Here is a 16,315-nt window from a genome sequence, read left to right as displayed (position 1 = left end):
TAAGAACAATCCCTATAAATAATAGCAATGAATAGGTGTGAAGAGTGACGATATTTGGCCACAAAGTGAGGTGATACAGGCATTTCCCCCAACTTTACAGGAGCACCATTTCTGTATTCTTTTTACTCCTACAAGATATACATGATGTTTACATTGTGCTTTGTGTTATACAAAGAGTGGATACTTAAAACAGGCCTAGAATTTTTGAAATATAAAATAAACGCCTATGTTGTTCATTCTATTCAGTTGACCATCTCAAGACAGAATCTTCCAGCAGTGATATCCCTCTTGGGAAACTCAATTTTGAAAGTACTCAAAAATAGTAATGTGAATCCAAAAAGATTCACATTATTTCTAATATTCTATAAAGGAAATCTTATTTCCCTAAGTTAAGGCCATATAGGCTAATAGTACATACTCTTAAGCATTTGAGTATATTAAAAATCTTTTAGCAAGATACAAGGAAAAATAATAGCAGAGGTCCTCAATAGAAACAAAAAACAACAACAACTCGGGAAATTTTATTTCAGAGGAATATCTCACTCTTCAGCTATATCCTGGTAACAAGTTTACTTAATAAAGAGTCAAATTCATTGCACAATTAAAAGGCTTTGGAAATGTTCTGCTCAAGATCTATCTCTGGAAGCACAAATCACTACATCTGCCATGGAATCACATGCAATGTCAGGTTGGATTTTTGTTTTTTAATGATTTTCTTTTGGTCTCAACAAAGTAACGCCAGAAAGATAGCACAAGACAGAGAAGCTGTCAGAAAAATGAGCGCATTCCAAAAACCAAATAAGCTGTCTCCCCAAAAAAGCATCACTTTCTTTGTTGTTTATCATATGCTAAAGGGATTTGCAGATTGTCTTTCAAGGTAGAACTTTCCACTGCATTTGCATTATCTCGAGAGCCAGTGGCTGCCCCTCTGCATGCTGTCTTGTTGCTATGGAAATGAGGGTGTACAGTAGGACAAGGAGCAAAGGTAATGGGCTTTAAACAGAACTATTAACAAGAGAGTCATCTTGCTCTGTCACCCAGGCTGGAGTGCAGTGGTGAAATCTCAGCTTACTGCAACCGCTGCCTCCCAGGTTTGAGTGATCCTCTTGCCTCAGCCTCCCGAGTCGCTGGGATTACAGGCACATGCCACCATGCCTGGCTAATTTTTGTATTTTTAGTAGAGACGGGGTTTCACCATGTTGGCCAGGCTGGTCTCGAACTCTTGACCTCAGGCGATCTGCCCGCCTCGGCCTCTCAAACTGCTGGGACTACAGGCGGGAACCAGCACACCTGGCCAAAAAAAATTAACTACTTTTGTAATCCTCCCTGTAATAATATCTAGCAATAAAGACACTTAAGCAAACTGATTTTATTTTTAAAAACCTCAATATAAAATCATAGAGTATTACACAGCTTGAATTTGATTTACTTGCTAAATGCCTTTAGCTTTTCATGTATAAAGAGACTGGTTTAAAACTGACCACACTAAATTGGTAAAAGTCATGTCAGATTCCTCTCACCCATAGAGAAGTTTCTAAGACTCAAGTTATCAAAAGTGAGTGGTTAACCTAGAAGTCATTCTACTCTGCTTTGAAATGTGTGTGTGACCCTAGACAAGTATGTTGAACTCTCTAAATCCTTGTTGCCTTTTCTGGAAAATAAGATAATACCACTTACGTTACAAAATTGTATAGACATTTGACCTAATGAAAAGTCTGGCACATGATAGGCATTTAATAAATACAAGCACGGTGGTGGCATTAAAACTGATTTCCTCAGCACACATCAGCTGAGTAGGGGAGACAGTTTAGAGGATCGTAGTGGGTGGCAAGACAGTTGGGAGAAAAGGATCCGGGCTTGGCCTAAAATTTGCTGTGAATAATCCATAAAGTGAGTTATCCACAGAAGCAGATCATCAAGCATTGGCTATACATGGAAAGGGGCTTTCCCTACCCATCCAAGATGAAGGCCCTCCTGGGCATGACAATTCCAGGTTGTGGTTTGACTCTGAGCACTGGGGATGTTGGCTTTCGCTGCAAGCTTGGCTATTCAGAGCACAGGAATATCACATTATAGTAACTGCCCTGTGGCAAAGACGATTTGAGAGCAGTGCAAACTCCTCCCTTTTTCTCTCCACTAGCATCCAGACTGCTAAATATTTGGTGCCAGTGGTTACGGTTGATTCCATTTCCAGAAATGCAATGCAGCTGGAAAATATTTTTTCTCATAGTGGAAAAAGGCTGGACTATTACATATCTCTTCAGCAAACACAGGAAACGGTTATGATACATAAAGAAATGGAATTTAATGCAATTTAAAGCACACTGTTTACCAAACCCCAAAATGGAGAATAACGTCTATGTTGGTACAGAAGTCCTCGCCACCCTGCTGCCCCATCCACTGTTTTGCTTGTTGCAGTTTCAGTTACCCATGCCCAACCACAGTCCAAAAATATTAAATGGAAAATTCCAGAAATAATTAACTTATAAGTTTTCAATGGTGTACTATTCTGAGTACTGTGATACAATCTCAGGGCTGTCCCTCTCCATCCTGACTGAGACAGGAATGGTCCCTTTGTCCGACAGATCCACGCTGCCGACACTCCCTGCCTGCCAGTCACTCAGTAGCCAGCTGGTTGTCCAATTGACTGTTGCGGTATCCCAGAGCCTGTGTTCAAGGAACCCTTATTTTACTTAGTAATGGCCCAAAGCCCAGGAGTAGTGATGCTGGCAATTCTGACATGCCGAAAAGAAACTGTAAAGCGCTTCCTTTAAATGAAAAGGTGAAAGCTGTTGACTTAAGGAAAGAAAAAAAATCATGTGCTGAGGTTGCTCAGGTTTCCAGTACAATAAGATATTTTGAGAGAGGGCACAGTCACATAATTTTTATTACAATATATTGTTTTAATTGTTTTCTTTTATTGTCGTCAATCTCTTACTATGTCTATTTTATAAATTAAACTTTATCATAGATATGCATGTATGGGAAAAATATAGCCTATATAGCAGGGGTCCCCAACTCCCGGTCTAGGGACCCTTACCGGTCTGTGTCCTGTTAGGAACTGGGCTGCACAGGAGGAGGTGAACAGTGGGACAGTGAGCATTACTGCCTAAGCTCCACCTCCTGTCAGATCAGGCAGTACTGGATTCTCATAGGTGCATGAACCCTACTATGAACTGTACACGTGAAGAATCTAGGTTGCACGCTCCTTGTAAGAATGAAACTCCTGATGATATGAGATGGAACAGTGTCATCCTGAAACCAACCCCTCCCCACAACCACTCCACCATCCACGGAAAAATTATCTTCCACAAAACCAGTCCCTGGTGCCAAAAAGGTCGGGGACCGCTGCTATAATGTTTGGTACTATCTGTGATTTCAGGCATTCTCTGGGGGTCTTGGAATGTACCTTAGGGATAAGGGGGGCCTACCGTACTGTCATATAGATTTGCCCACATTTCATATTAGCATTTGTGATCACTGGCTGTGAGGAAAACCAGCCCTTTCTTCTATAAATCTGGCTGGGTGGATTTGGAAACATTTTGGATACGTAAATTTGTATTTCTTAGCATAGGTTCTTTCCACTCAATTCCTTTAAGTATTTTTCGAGAAAAAAAAAAAATGAGAAACTAAGCTGACACTGGCCCTTATACTTTTGTTGCTTCTATTTTTATCGTGTAAATGAGCTGGGGACCTAAACACTAGAAATATATTCAAAAGGTTTAAATAAGCCACACTTAGTTCTATTGTTTTTCTTCCAGGCTCAATAAATCTACTTTTAATTTAATTTATATTTGGAAGAAAACCTCTGCTTATAGACACCAAAAATGTGTCATGAAATGTGGTAGGTATGTTATTACATTATCACGTTTATTTCTCACAACAACCTTGTGAAGTAGGTATATGGCTATTAAACAAGGGAAGGAACCCAGTCTGGAAGAGACAACATCACTTGCCTAAGGTCATAAAACTAGAAATTGCTGGAGCCAGAATAGCTCTTTTGATTCCAAGCCAAATGCTTTTTCTTCTAGGACTAGAACACCTTATTGAACTTCTCTAAATGTTGGAAGCCAAGTTGTCCCATAACTTTATTAAGAGTCACCCTTAGTTGGTCTTTGATTACTATAATTTTTCCTTCCACTAAAGGCTGTAAATAACAAAGGTTTCAACTCTTGGGGGCTTTTTAAATATAGATGCGTATTCTCCCATCTCAATTAATTTAATATAATCTCTGAGGTGAGGACCAGGTATCTGATTTTTTTTAATGTTCCAGATGATTCTAACATTGAAAGCATTAGCCAGGATTGAAAACTACAGCTTTAAGATACCAGCTCAGCCAAGACCCTAGAAAGTCTTTGATTTTTATTGACCCTAGAAAGTCTTTGACTGTAAGTCACATCCCAGAGATGTTAACATTGGAAAATTGTTAAAGGGGATTATAAGATACCAGGGATTATATTTTTATATAAATAACATTTATATAAATAGCTATATTATATAAATAACATATTTATATGACTAACATAAATAACTATATAACATAGTTATTTATATAAGTTTAATAAAAATCTATTCTCCTTGTACAGGATACAGTTGGAAACACTGGTTATATTCTGAAGGCATTGACTGGAATGTCATATTTTCAGATGTGACCAGACAACTTAAGGAACTAAGGTTGACTTTATGGTGCCAATAAAGCCTCTTAGGGGAAAAAAACTGACCTGATACTCTGCATACATGGTTCTTATAAATGGTTCCCTTACATAGTTACAGGTGAGTAAGGGATGTCACTTCCTGGCAGGCTGAGGAACATCAGAAGATTTTGAGGACTTTGAGAAGAGAGGAATTCAACAAAACTATAGGTATTGCAGAAGTCTGATGGCCAAGTCCTTGGATGAGGTTCTTAACCTCAAAAGACTTTTAAAAATCTAGTCTGAGATTCCTTATGAAAAGTTCCAGCAAAGCAAACTTTAACAGAGCCTACATGGTCAGTCACTACTCTTCCTACACTTATGTATATAAACAGGCCAAGTTTAATGAGACTAAACTTAATTTGCAAGTGAATTTATCTACTTTGGTTATCTTTGGTAAAACTGGGGATGACCACAGAGAAATAAATTATGTTTCAGAAAAAATTTATAGTGTGGCTGTTATTAGATTCTAGCCTTGTTCATAGTTTTTTGAGGTTTTGTTATTTACCTGCAAACTGGATTGGATTCTAAATTCTTACAGTTTCCTCCAACATCTGGCTGCAACTCTCCAGACTAATGTTTCCCCACCCTTTTGACATAGAGTCACTGAAATTAAAACTGCCCCTTTCCTGAAGCCTTGTGAACTGAAGCTAGATGACTTGATATAGACTTCAGAGAAGTCACCACAATAGCTTACATATGGACAACCTTCATGACATTCAAACTGCAAACCAGAAAAATCTGTCAGAGTGCCCCTGCTTGTCCTCACTCCATCTGAAGATGCTTCAAGCTCAAATTTAGAAATCTTCTCGACTATCTGTCATCTGGATTCAGAAACTGAGTTTATAGTTTGCTCTAACCATTAGCTTTTGTTTTTCTTTGTTTTCATAGAAATGACTCATTTAAATACCTGATTGATCAGACCATATAGAGGTCTAAGTCTAATGGAAGCTGACCTGCCACACTAACTCCTGACATGAAACACAACTGTTAACTGTTTAGCTGAACTGGTCTATACCCACGACTAAAAGACAGGTTCAGTAACTTGTAGGACAATCCAATACCCAGTTTCTGGACTGTAAAACTTCTTGGGGAAGTTTCAGACAAGGAATGATGGGGTTTAAAACACACTAACCCCAAAATATGGCACCTTGGCATTTGAGAAAACAGCAGAAGCATGTTCTCTCTGACTTTCTTCAGCCCTTCTCCCTTGAAGCTGGCCATAAAAGAATTCTCTGACCTTCCCCTAAAGTAGATCATAAGACCGTCATAGACAGGTTCTCCCTATACCCAGAGGAAAGGAACAAAGACACAGGGATGCAGAGAAGAATCGGAGAAGAAACAGGCCTTGCTAAGTTCCTCTCCATTTACTGCCATTAGATCATACCCATTTGTCTTTCATTCATACTTCTGCATGACTGTGCATAAAAATACACAGATTTCTCAGTTTCTCTGGGTCTTCATTTCTGAAGGCTTCCAGAAATTCTTTCTCCCCTATACCACTCAACAGTTATCACTTGTCTCCTTAATACGGAAGGTGAGAACTACACAGTATGTTGCCCCAAAAAGTTTACCCTGCAAGTCAGCCAGGAACATACCTAAGTCCCGAAGAAGGTAAGGGTGGAAGATAAGCATTCACCTTCAACCCACATAGAGCCCTTTTTAGGTGAGAATCAAGGGCAACACCCCTCCCACCCATTCCTCAGAGCACAGGGGTCTTTCCTTCAACATTCTTCAGGCCTGGCTGTTCCCTCTCTGGTCCCACAGATGTTGCCAATAGATTATTCAGTTTTCCCTCTCATGTTTACAGATGTGAACAGAGTGAACATGAAGGGTAACAGACAAAAATTCGTTAAATGTGTGCATATCTTAATCCATATATAATAGAATTATATGGAGCCATTCAAAGTCATGTTTTAGGCCAGGTGCAGGGGCTCACACCTGGAATCCTAGCACTTTGGGAGACCAAGGCGGCAGATTGCCTGAGCTCAGGAGTTCAAGACCACCCTGAGCAACATGGTGAAACCCCGTCTCTATTAAAATACAAAAAATTAGTTGGGCATGGTGGCAGGCACCTGTAGTCTCAGCTACTCGGGAGGATGAGGTCTCCTGAGAATTGCTTGAGCCAGGGAGGCAGAGGTTGCAGGGAGCCGAGATCACAGCACTGCACTCCAGCCTGCGTGACAGAGCAAGAGACTCTATCTCAAAAACTATGTAAATAAATACATTTTTAAAAAATAAAGTCATATTTTAGAACAATTATGGAGGAAATTTTCATGATACATTAAATAAAAAAAATTAGAGCTATAAAACAACAATCAAGACTAGAGAAATATACAGAAAATACTATTACATCAAAGTGCTGCAATGACAGATAATTTCACTTTTCTATGAACTTTATTTTCCAAATTTTTATAGCAAGTGTATATTTATGAAAAGTGCTATATAAATATAAAGTATATGTGGTTATTATAAAAATTAGAATAATTACATGGAAAATTCTTAAGAGCCAATATTAAATAAAAAGAAAAAGATACAAAATTATAAATATATGATGAAAATTATTTTACTATGCATAGGTTAAAAAAAAGACTAAAAGGGAAAATACCAAAATATTATTAGTAATTATCTTCAGGTGGTAGGATTATAGATCACTTTTAATATTTAACTATTTGATATTATTCTTTATATTTCTAATTTTTTCAGTGAGAAGGTGTGGCTTAAAATTTTCTTATCTTTAATTATGAATTTTTCAAGCCTATAACAAATATCACATATCCACTACTCATATTTAACAGACATTAATGTTTTGTCATATTTAATTTGAGTCCCTTTAAGGAATAAAACATTAATACAGCTAAACTCTAACCCCTCCTTCATTCTTCCCCCTCCCTCTGGTTTTAGAGGTAACCATTATTCTGTAGTTAAGATGTATCATTCATGGGCATGTTTTATAACTTTTGCTACTTATATATGTATCTTTGAACCACATGATTATGTTTGAAGTACAAAGTAGTATCACTATACATGTCCTTTTGCAATTTTTTTTACTTCGAGATTTAGTCATGTTAATACATTTAGATTTAATACCTTTACTGCATACTATTCTGTTGTATGACTATACCACAATCTATCCATTTCTCTATCCCATTGGTCCTCAAACTCCAGCATGCATCGGAAGCACCTCAAGGCCCTCACAGTACAATACTTACATGAATGTGTGTGGTTGTGTTCCAATAAAACGTTACTGTGGATACTAAAATTTGTATTTCATAAAATTTTTACATAATATAAAACAATATTTGTCTCTGATATTTTTAAGCACTTAAAAATGTAAAAACTGGCCAGGCGCAGTTGCTCACACCTGTAATCCCAGCACTTTAGGAGGTTGAGGCGGGTGGATCACCTGAGGTCAGGAGTTCGAGACCGGCCTGGCCAACATGGTGAAACCCCGTCTCTATTAAAAATACAAAAATTAGCTGGACGTGGTGGCACACACCTGTAATCCCAGCTACTCAGGAGGCTGAGGAAGGAGAATTATTTGAACCCAAGAGGTGGAGGTTGCAGTGAGCCAAGATCGAGCCACTGCACTCCAGCCTGGGTGACACAGCAAGTCTCTGTCTCAATCAATCAATCAATCAATAAAAATGTAAAAACTATTCACAAACTGTGCAAAGAGGGAGTTGGCTGGATTTGACCCCAGGAGGCTTAATTTGCCCAGCCCCTGCTCTAGTCACCAGAGAGTTTGGTCCGTTCCACTGTTTTGCTGTAACCAACAGAGTTCCTTTAGCTTTTGTGATAGACCCTTAGAGTAAATACAGTCATGCGCTACATAATGACATTTTGTCAACAACAAACCACATATATGACGTTAGGCTTATAAAATAATACCATATTTCCTCTGTCTCAAACAAAAAAATTAATAATACCATATTTCTACTGTAACACTGTAACTTTTCTATGTTTAGATATGACTAGGTACACAAATACCATTGTGTTACAGTTGCCTACAGTGTTCAGTACAGTACCACGCTATCCAGGTTTGTAGCCTGGGAGCAATAGGCGATACCATATAGCCTAGGTGTGCAGTAGGCTACACTGTCTAGGTTTGTGTGAGTACATTCTATGATGTTCATACAACCTAACCATGCACTTCTCAGAATGTATCCCCATCATTAAGCAATGCATAACCATACTTAGAAGTGAAATAACTAAGTCTTAGAGGACTCACTGGGTATCACCAATTTGCTCTACAAAGGAATACCGCAAAATCTGCCTTCTACCAACCACGAATATGAGTTTCTATTTACCTAGATCCTTGACAAACACTTGGTGTTAGCAGGCCTTTTGAAGTTTGTCTGTCTGGTGGATATGAAATGGAACCTACTGCTGAGTTCATTTGCATTTCCTTGGTCACTCCTGAGGTTGAGTGTCTTTGCAACTGTTGTTCACATTTGCCCTTCCTCTCTACGAGCTGCCCCTTTATACTTTTTCCCATTTTAAAAATTGTTGGTGTGAAATCACTCATATATTTTTGATACCTATTGTTTGTGGAATTTTAGAAATGGAAAAATTTCCCAGTCTGAGTTTTATTTTTAGCTCTATTTACAGTGCTTTGTCATGCAGAAGTTTACTAATTGTAATGTAGTCAGGTGTATAAATCTTTGTTATATATTCCTTATGTTTCACTTAAGAAATTCCTTTCTGTTCCAATGTCTTCAAATGTTAATCTTCCCTCTTTTTTCTCTAAAGGTTTCTAACTTTTGATTTTCATATTTAGCTCTTTAATCCACTTGAACCTTATTTTTATACTGGTGAAAGGTATACTTTTTTGGGGTAGGGGGCAATATGGTTAGATAATTGTCTATGTTGATTTGTAACATCTCCTAGTTTAATGTAAATGTAAACATAAATTTTTTTAATGGAGAAAAAACTTTGCCTAATGTTTATGCTAGAGGCATAGATATGGGAACAAAGTTAATATGCTACAGGATAAGTAGTAAATAATATGCATTGCTGTGTTGCTGTGATACAATATCCAATATATGCATCAGCAGTGCCAGAAAGTATCTGTTTGAAAGAAAAAATTCAGCTACATGAGTATTTTACATGGAATTTTTTGATGATGCTGAGATAAAATATGAGCAAAAGCTTTGTACAAAAAAAAAAAAAAAACCTTCCTCCCACCCCCTGCCAAAAAAAGAGATAAAGGAAAGCAGGGCGATCTCTTTAAAAACAAGTGGGGAATGACTGGACAGCTCTCTGTGTTAATAATAGCAGACATGCAGCAAAAGCATAATCTCTGAACCTGACATTGGCTACCCAAACAGAGAAGCAGAAAATCAAGTCCGGCGGACCTGGGCCATGGCAGGCACTGAAGACGAATGGTGCTGCATGAATGGGCAGAGCTGGTGCCCCATCTGTGTGAAATCAAGAGGGAGCTTCAATTTGTCTTATTTCAGAGAGCTCAATAGGAAGTGAAAATAACAGGCCGTAACAGTCTCATGAAGAATAAAGCACCCCTATATTTCACACCACTACTGAGTTTTGCTGACGTATTAGATTGGACTATATGAAATTGTCATTTCTGAAGTTAGAAAAAGAAGGTTGACTATCTTCACTTTCATACAGCTCAACATAATAGAAAAGAAGAATAGTGCCACATTACATACTCAGGTGTCTCCTGCTCAAAAATGAGTCAGTATAATGAAATTGGACACTCAGATTCAAGGAGGACTCTCACTGGCATGGGAATTACGGACTCTTCTCCCATATCATTACCAGGCTGGCAACCCTGGAAGTCAAGTTTTCTCAGGCTAAAGGAGAGAAGTCCTCTGACTAGGAGACTTGGTGACTTCTCTCATCCACCCATCAGGATAACGGTCTCAAGAGCATGCTCCTAGGTGTTCCTTTGTCTAAAAATCTCCTCTCCAGTGACACGAATAATGCTTTTCTCAACGATGGCATCCTGTTCTGCTCTCTCACACTCTGCAGTTAGATCACCCAGGAAATGAGATGAAACTCCTGAAATCAATTAAAAACATCTGATACACTAAACAAAGCCTCTTGGGTTGTTCAGAAAGAATCAGCAGAGTCAGTGATTTCCTCCCATGACGTCCTGTGAGAGCACCCTCTACAATCATGTTCTCTAGTCCAGCTCTTCCTGCTATTTCATACCAAACTTGGGGCTCAAGAGTCAAATTAGTTCATCTTTCCAGCTGCCAGATGGGCAGTCAGCTTACACTTGGTCACATTCCAGCTTCTCTAAACATATGTGTTTCTGATGTTATGCAGAATTTCTCATTCTGACACTAGGAAATCAGATTCTATTAGTGTACCAAGGAAATGTGAAGGGACCCAATGGGCTGTGAATCTCTCTGACTAAAATCCTAAAGTACGTACATTAGAGTAACTACAATCACTTTCAGATTTTCTTATTTCACTTTGTTCCCCATATTTTCAACACTTTCTCAGGCTGTTCCCTTAGGATCACAGATAATTAAATAAGAATATCCTAAATGAAGGAAATTGAATTGGAAGCTTTTAGAATTCTCTTCTCATCATCTAATTACATGAATAGCATGTATGGGCAGCCTGGCTCCTAACTAATTCTCTCTCTGAATTTTTAGCTATCATACAATTTGAACAGCAAATCCTAAAACCACAGGGTGGGTATTTTCCACTGCTTTGGTGACATACTTGTTTTTTCAAGTTTTCCTGAAGTGCACTTTGCCAGAAGACTGCCTTGAGGCTACCTCTGGTCCAGAGAGTCTTCAAAAACCGCATTTAAACAATTGTTGTTGCTCTTATCCTCTTCAACATCTTGCGAACCTCCTTTCCCCATCTTTACATCTACAGTCTCCATAGGGAGACTATTAACTTCCCACAATGTCCTTTCAGCCAGACCACGAAAAACGTCAGGAAGAGGAACACTGTCAAGGCAGCCACGTCTGTTCAATTGCACTAATCAAGATTCTGGAGCAGTATGTCATAAACTCAGACTGAATGGAGCCAAATCCCATGGTCTGATGATAGAAGAACAAAGAAACTCAGGTTCTCTTACTTTACCCTCACATTACAGAATGCTTGTGTAACCTCTGGTCTCCAAAATGTGTGGGGATTTCTCCCCTCCAAGCAATTATCCAGCTGATCCCAGCTGGGTATCCCCTAATTTAACTCAATTCTGACATTGTCTACTTGGAGATGGTGTGAGATCCCCCAGGTTGAGGGCTCAGTCCCACAAGACTGCCCCCGACTTCAGATGCCAATCAAAAGCCCCGGGTTGTTTTACCTGAGCTTCTGAGCAACCACCTATAAATCGGGGGTTTCCACAGCTCCTTTCTTGAGTTTGATTAATTTGCTACAGCAGCTCTTAGAACTCAGGAAGACACTTACTTACATTTATCATTTTATGATAAAGGATATTGCAAAGGATACAGATGAATAGCCAGATAGAAGAGACGCATAAGGTGAGGTATGGGGAAGAGATGTGGAACTTCTTTTTCCTCTCCAAGAGCACCACCCTCCAAGAACCTCCACAGATTCAACTGTCAAGAAGCTTTCCAAATCCAGTTCTTTGGGGTTTTTATGGAAGCTTCATTACACTGGCACCATTGATTAAATCATTGGTCATTGGTGATCAGCTTAACCTTCCACCCATCTCCCTTTCATGGAGGTTGGGGATGGAGATGAAAGTCCCAATGTTCTAACCATGCCTTGGTCTTTCCTGTGACTAGTCCCCATCCTGAAGCCATCTAGGGGCTCCCAGATACCAGCTCTCTAATAAGAGAGCAAAAGATATTCTATGCAAAAGATACTCCTATTATTCTGGAGATTCCAAGGATTTTAAGGTCTGTGTGTCAGGAAATTGGACAAAGACCAAATGTATATTTCAGAATATCATAGTCTACCCTCTGGTTTTTTAACAGAGATCTGTTAAGTCAAAACAATATACCACTACAAAAGATGCTGGCTGGCACATTCCTGGAATCCCATCCAATCATTAATAATTAGTCCAGTCCATCATCATTATACAAAAATGTCTCCCAGGGTGAGGCCACTCAGGTTTGTAAGCTTCCTTATCACACATGGGTAGAACTGGCTTCAGACCATGAAGTGGCTTCAGACATAGCTGGATTCAAAGGTCAAATGAAGTCACCAGGAATTCATTTCTCAACTCTCTCCATTATGGGCTTCATTCTCAGCTTCATCTAAGAGATCCTAAGAATGCAGGTCTTCTGTGTCCTAAGCCAAGCCCCGACCTCAAGATTTGTCAGGAAACCCCAGAGCCACTCCCTGTGTGTTTCTTTTTTTTTTTTTTCTTTTTTTTTTTTTTTTTTTTTTGAGACGGAGTCTCGCTGTGTCTCCCAGGCTGGAGTGCAGTGGCGTGATCTCGGCTCACTGCAAGCTCCGCCTCCCGGGTTCACGCCATTCTCCCGCCTCAGCCTCCCAAGTAGCTGAGACTACAGGCGCCCGCCACCACGCCCGGCTAGTTTTTTGTATTTTTAGTAGAGACAGGGTTTCACCATGTTAGCCAGGATAGTCTCGATCTCCTGACCTCGTGATCCGCCCATCTCGGCCTCCCAAAGTGCTGGGATTACAGGCTTGAGCCACCGCGCCCGGCCCCCTTGTGATTTTTTTCCTTCCTCAGACAGACCCACAGCTACCAGCAATATTTCCTGGAAGGATGATAGCCCAGGGATGGGGGGTTTGGGTTGTGATCTCAGCTCTGTTACTCCTCTGTTGTGTGTTTTTGGACAATTTATTTTGCCTCTCTGGGCCTCAGTTTCCTCATCTGTAAATGACTCTTTCTCTGTGAAGCTTCCCCAAGGGCCTGCCCCTCCATCTAGCTGTGTACCTCCTCTGAACACACTACACTCTGCACTGTACTTACTCTGACACACAAATGCTGGATTGATGGCATCTGGAGAGCAGAAATTATCTTATTTCTCCTTGTAGCCTAGAACCAGAACAAAATGGATGCAAAATATTTCATTCATTGGTAGGATCAGAAGATCTCCAGGGCTCTCCTAACCTTTGAAATTAGTCATGATCCAATGATCATGACTTATCTGATTATTCCATCCAAACTTGGATTTATCCTTAATTGGCTGGACCAGCCCTCTCTGTGTCCTTCCCTTCTCTGGAGCAGCTCCCAAAATCCAATCACCACCTTTGAGAATTTCCAGACTAACTAACCTCTACCCATCTCCACACCCAATTCTCATTCTCCGCATTACTCAATATGTTCCATACGATCCCAAGTATTCCTTCCCTATAGTTGTGTACAATGAAAAGGTCTTAACTGCGATCTGATCTTGCCAATATACCAGTTCCTTCATGCCTGACTACTGCAGAACCATCTTAACTTACAAGGTGCCAGAAATCAAAGGATGTGGATCCATCTAGACAGTGCCCCAAGCATATAGATGTCTCCTATATGCGTTTAAAGATAATGAATGGTAATGACATTCAGATTGATTATGTTATAATATTCTGCAGTATGTGCTCCCACTCCAGATGAGTGTGGGGGTCCATTATAAAACTCTAATTCAGTGATTCCCCATGGGATGGGCAACTCACAAATGTATGATGAGGAGCATATAGTTTGAAGAAACATATTCAATATGATCATGTAACTTTACATATTTGAAAAATATTTTTAGAAACTATTATTATTGAAAACACACTACAGAAACAGCAGAGATAACATCTGAACTCAGGGTTACTCTTTTAGACCGCATTGTTTCTCAACAAAAGAGGCAGCAAGTGCTGCAAGCCTGGGCCGTAGCTGGTTTTGTAACTTGTCATTCAGTCTCCATGCTTGTTCTAAATGGGGAAGAGCTCTGTATAGGGATCTGGGTAGGGGACAGGCTGTGTATAGGGTTCCGTAATGGGGAAGGGTTCTGTATCCTTGGGGACACCAGAAAAAGTTTGTCCCACAGAATGAGGAGAGCAGGGCTTTCTCTCCTATAGTCTCCAAAACATTATCCAGGTGCCAAGGTTCGGCTAACACTAGTCTCATAGAAGAAGATCCCATGTCCTGTTTCCTATGTCAAGTGCCTCCTGGGTTCTTCCCTGAAAAACAAGGTGGTTGGATGATGCCCACTGAAAGCTCACAGCTCCAGGAGCTCTGCTCACTCTGTGAGAAGCCATCAGACAGTCAACAGATGCTTCTAAACACCCACTCTGAGCCAGGCATGCTCAAGACAGGGTTGCTATTTGGTTTTTCTTCAGAGTGGAGTTATTAGGGAGATGAGTGGAGTGTCCAATGACTTGAAATGCAGTAGGGATAACAGGTTATTTGCCCCCCAGTGGTAATCTGGTAATGGTTATTTTGTTTGAATCAAGAAAGTCTCATTTTTACAAATCCTGGCATTGTGTTCCCCGCTTCATGGCTGGCGGTTCACGTCTCCTGTCATCCTACATTTTGTGTAATGATTTTTAAAGAGTCATTTAAATCATCCACTCCTCAGGGTTAGGAATCACTTTCAAGAAAAAGGCTTTAGGGTGAGATTTCACTCTTGGCAAATTTTAAAACCACTGTAGAGGCATAGAAAGCAGAAGCAAGAAGAGTTTTCAGGGTAAATTAGGTTATAAATTTTGGTCAGATATAGAACTGGCCTCAATAAAGACCTTGCTAAGAAAGTTGTAAACAAAAACAAACTGGCACATCACAGTGGTTCTGAAGAGTGTGGCACGCCCTGAATAAATACAAACTAAAGAAGTTCTAGTAAGTAGCTCCACCTCTAAGTACAGCAGAGCTGGCAATGGAAAACACTATTGATAGGTTTTGAGGGGGGTTTTCATTTGGTTTGGTTTGGTATGGTTTGGTTTGATTTGGTTTGAGATAGTGTCTTGCTCTGTTGCCCAGACTGAGCTGCAGTGGTGTGATCATAGCTCACTGCAGCCATGCCCAACAAATTTTAAAAAATTTTTTTGTAGAGATGGGGCCTCCCTTTGTTGCCCAGGCTGGTCTCAAACTGCTGGGCTTAAGTGATCCTCCCACCTTAGCCTCCCAAAGTGCTGAGATTACAGGTGTGAGCCACTGCGCCTGGCCTGTAAATTTTTCTAATCACCGCCCATTCACCTTCCTTCTCTTACGGCCTTCGCTACAAACCCTGCCTCCCATTTTCCCATTAAAACTGTACTGTGAGGCTGCAATTTATGTTTAGGAAGAGGGCAAAAGACGTGAGAACAAATAAAGCAACCACATTTCCAAATAACAATTGTTGAAACTCATAGTAGAGACAATCATCTTGAAAACCAAGACCCTCTGATTTGTAAAACCAGGCTTTTCAACAGTAAAAGACTATCTGAGGTCTAAAAGCTTGGATTTGAATATCAAGAGCCAAAGCCCTGAAGGAATCGCTATATAAAGCTTATCCATGAATAATGGTTTAGAAAATCATTTTCTCTCCACTGGGGAGAGGGGAGATTACAAATCTTTCTAAGTGGGAGTAGAGTGTTGAGAATGAAGCAGGATAGCAGTAGAGTTACCTGCTCTATTCCCCATGCCCCACCCCCATGCCCTGCCCCAGGTAACTTGAGTAAGGAGATCCCAGGGTCCCAGAGCAGTACGGCCTGTGCAGCAAATTCATTCCCCAGGGTCCAGCGGGAAGAAG

Source organism: Macaca nemestrina, chromosome 6, assembly GCF_043159975.1.
Source record: "Macaca nemestrina isolate mMacNem1 chromosome 6, mMacNem.hap1, whole genome shotgun sequence".
Lineage (NCBI taxonomy): Eukaryota > Metazoa > Chordata > Mammalia > Primates > Cercopithecidae > Macaca > Macaca nemestrina.
This window is presented reverse-complemented; position numbering follows the sequence as displayed.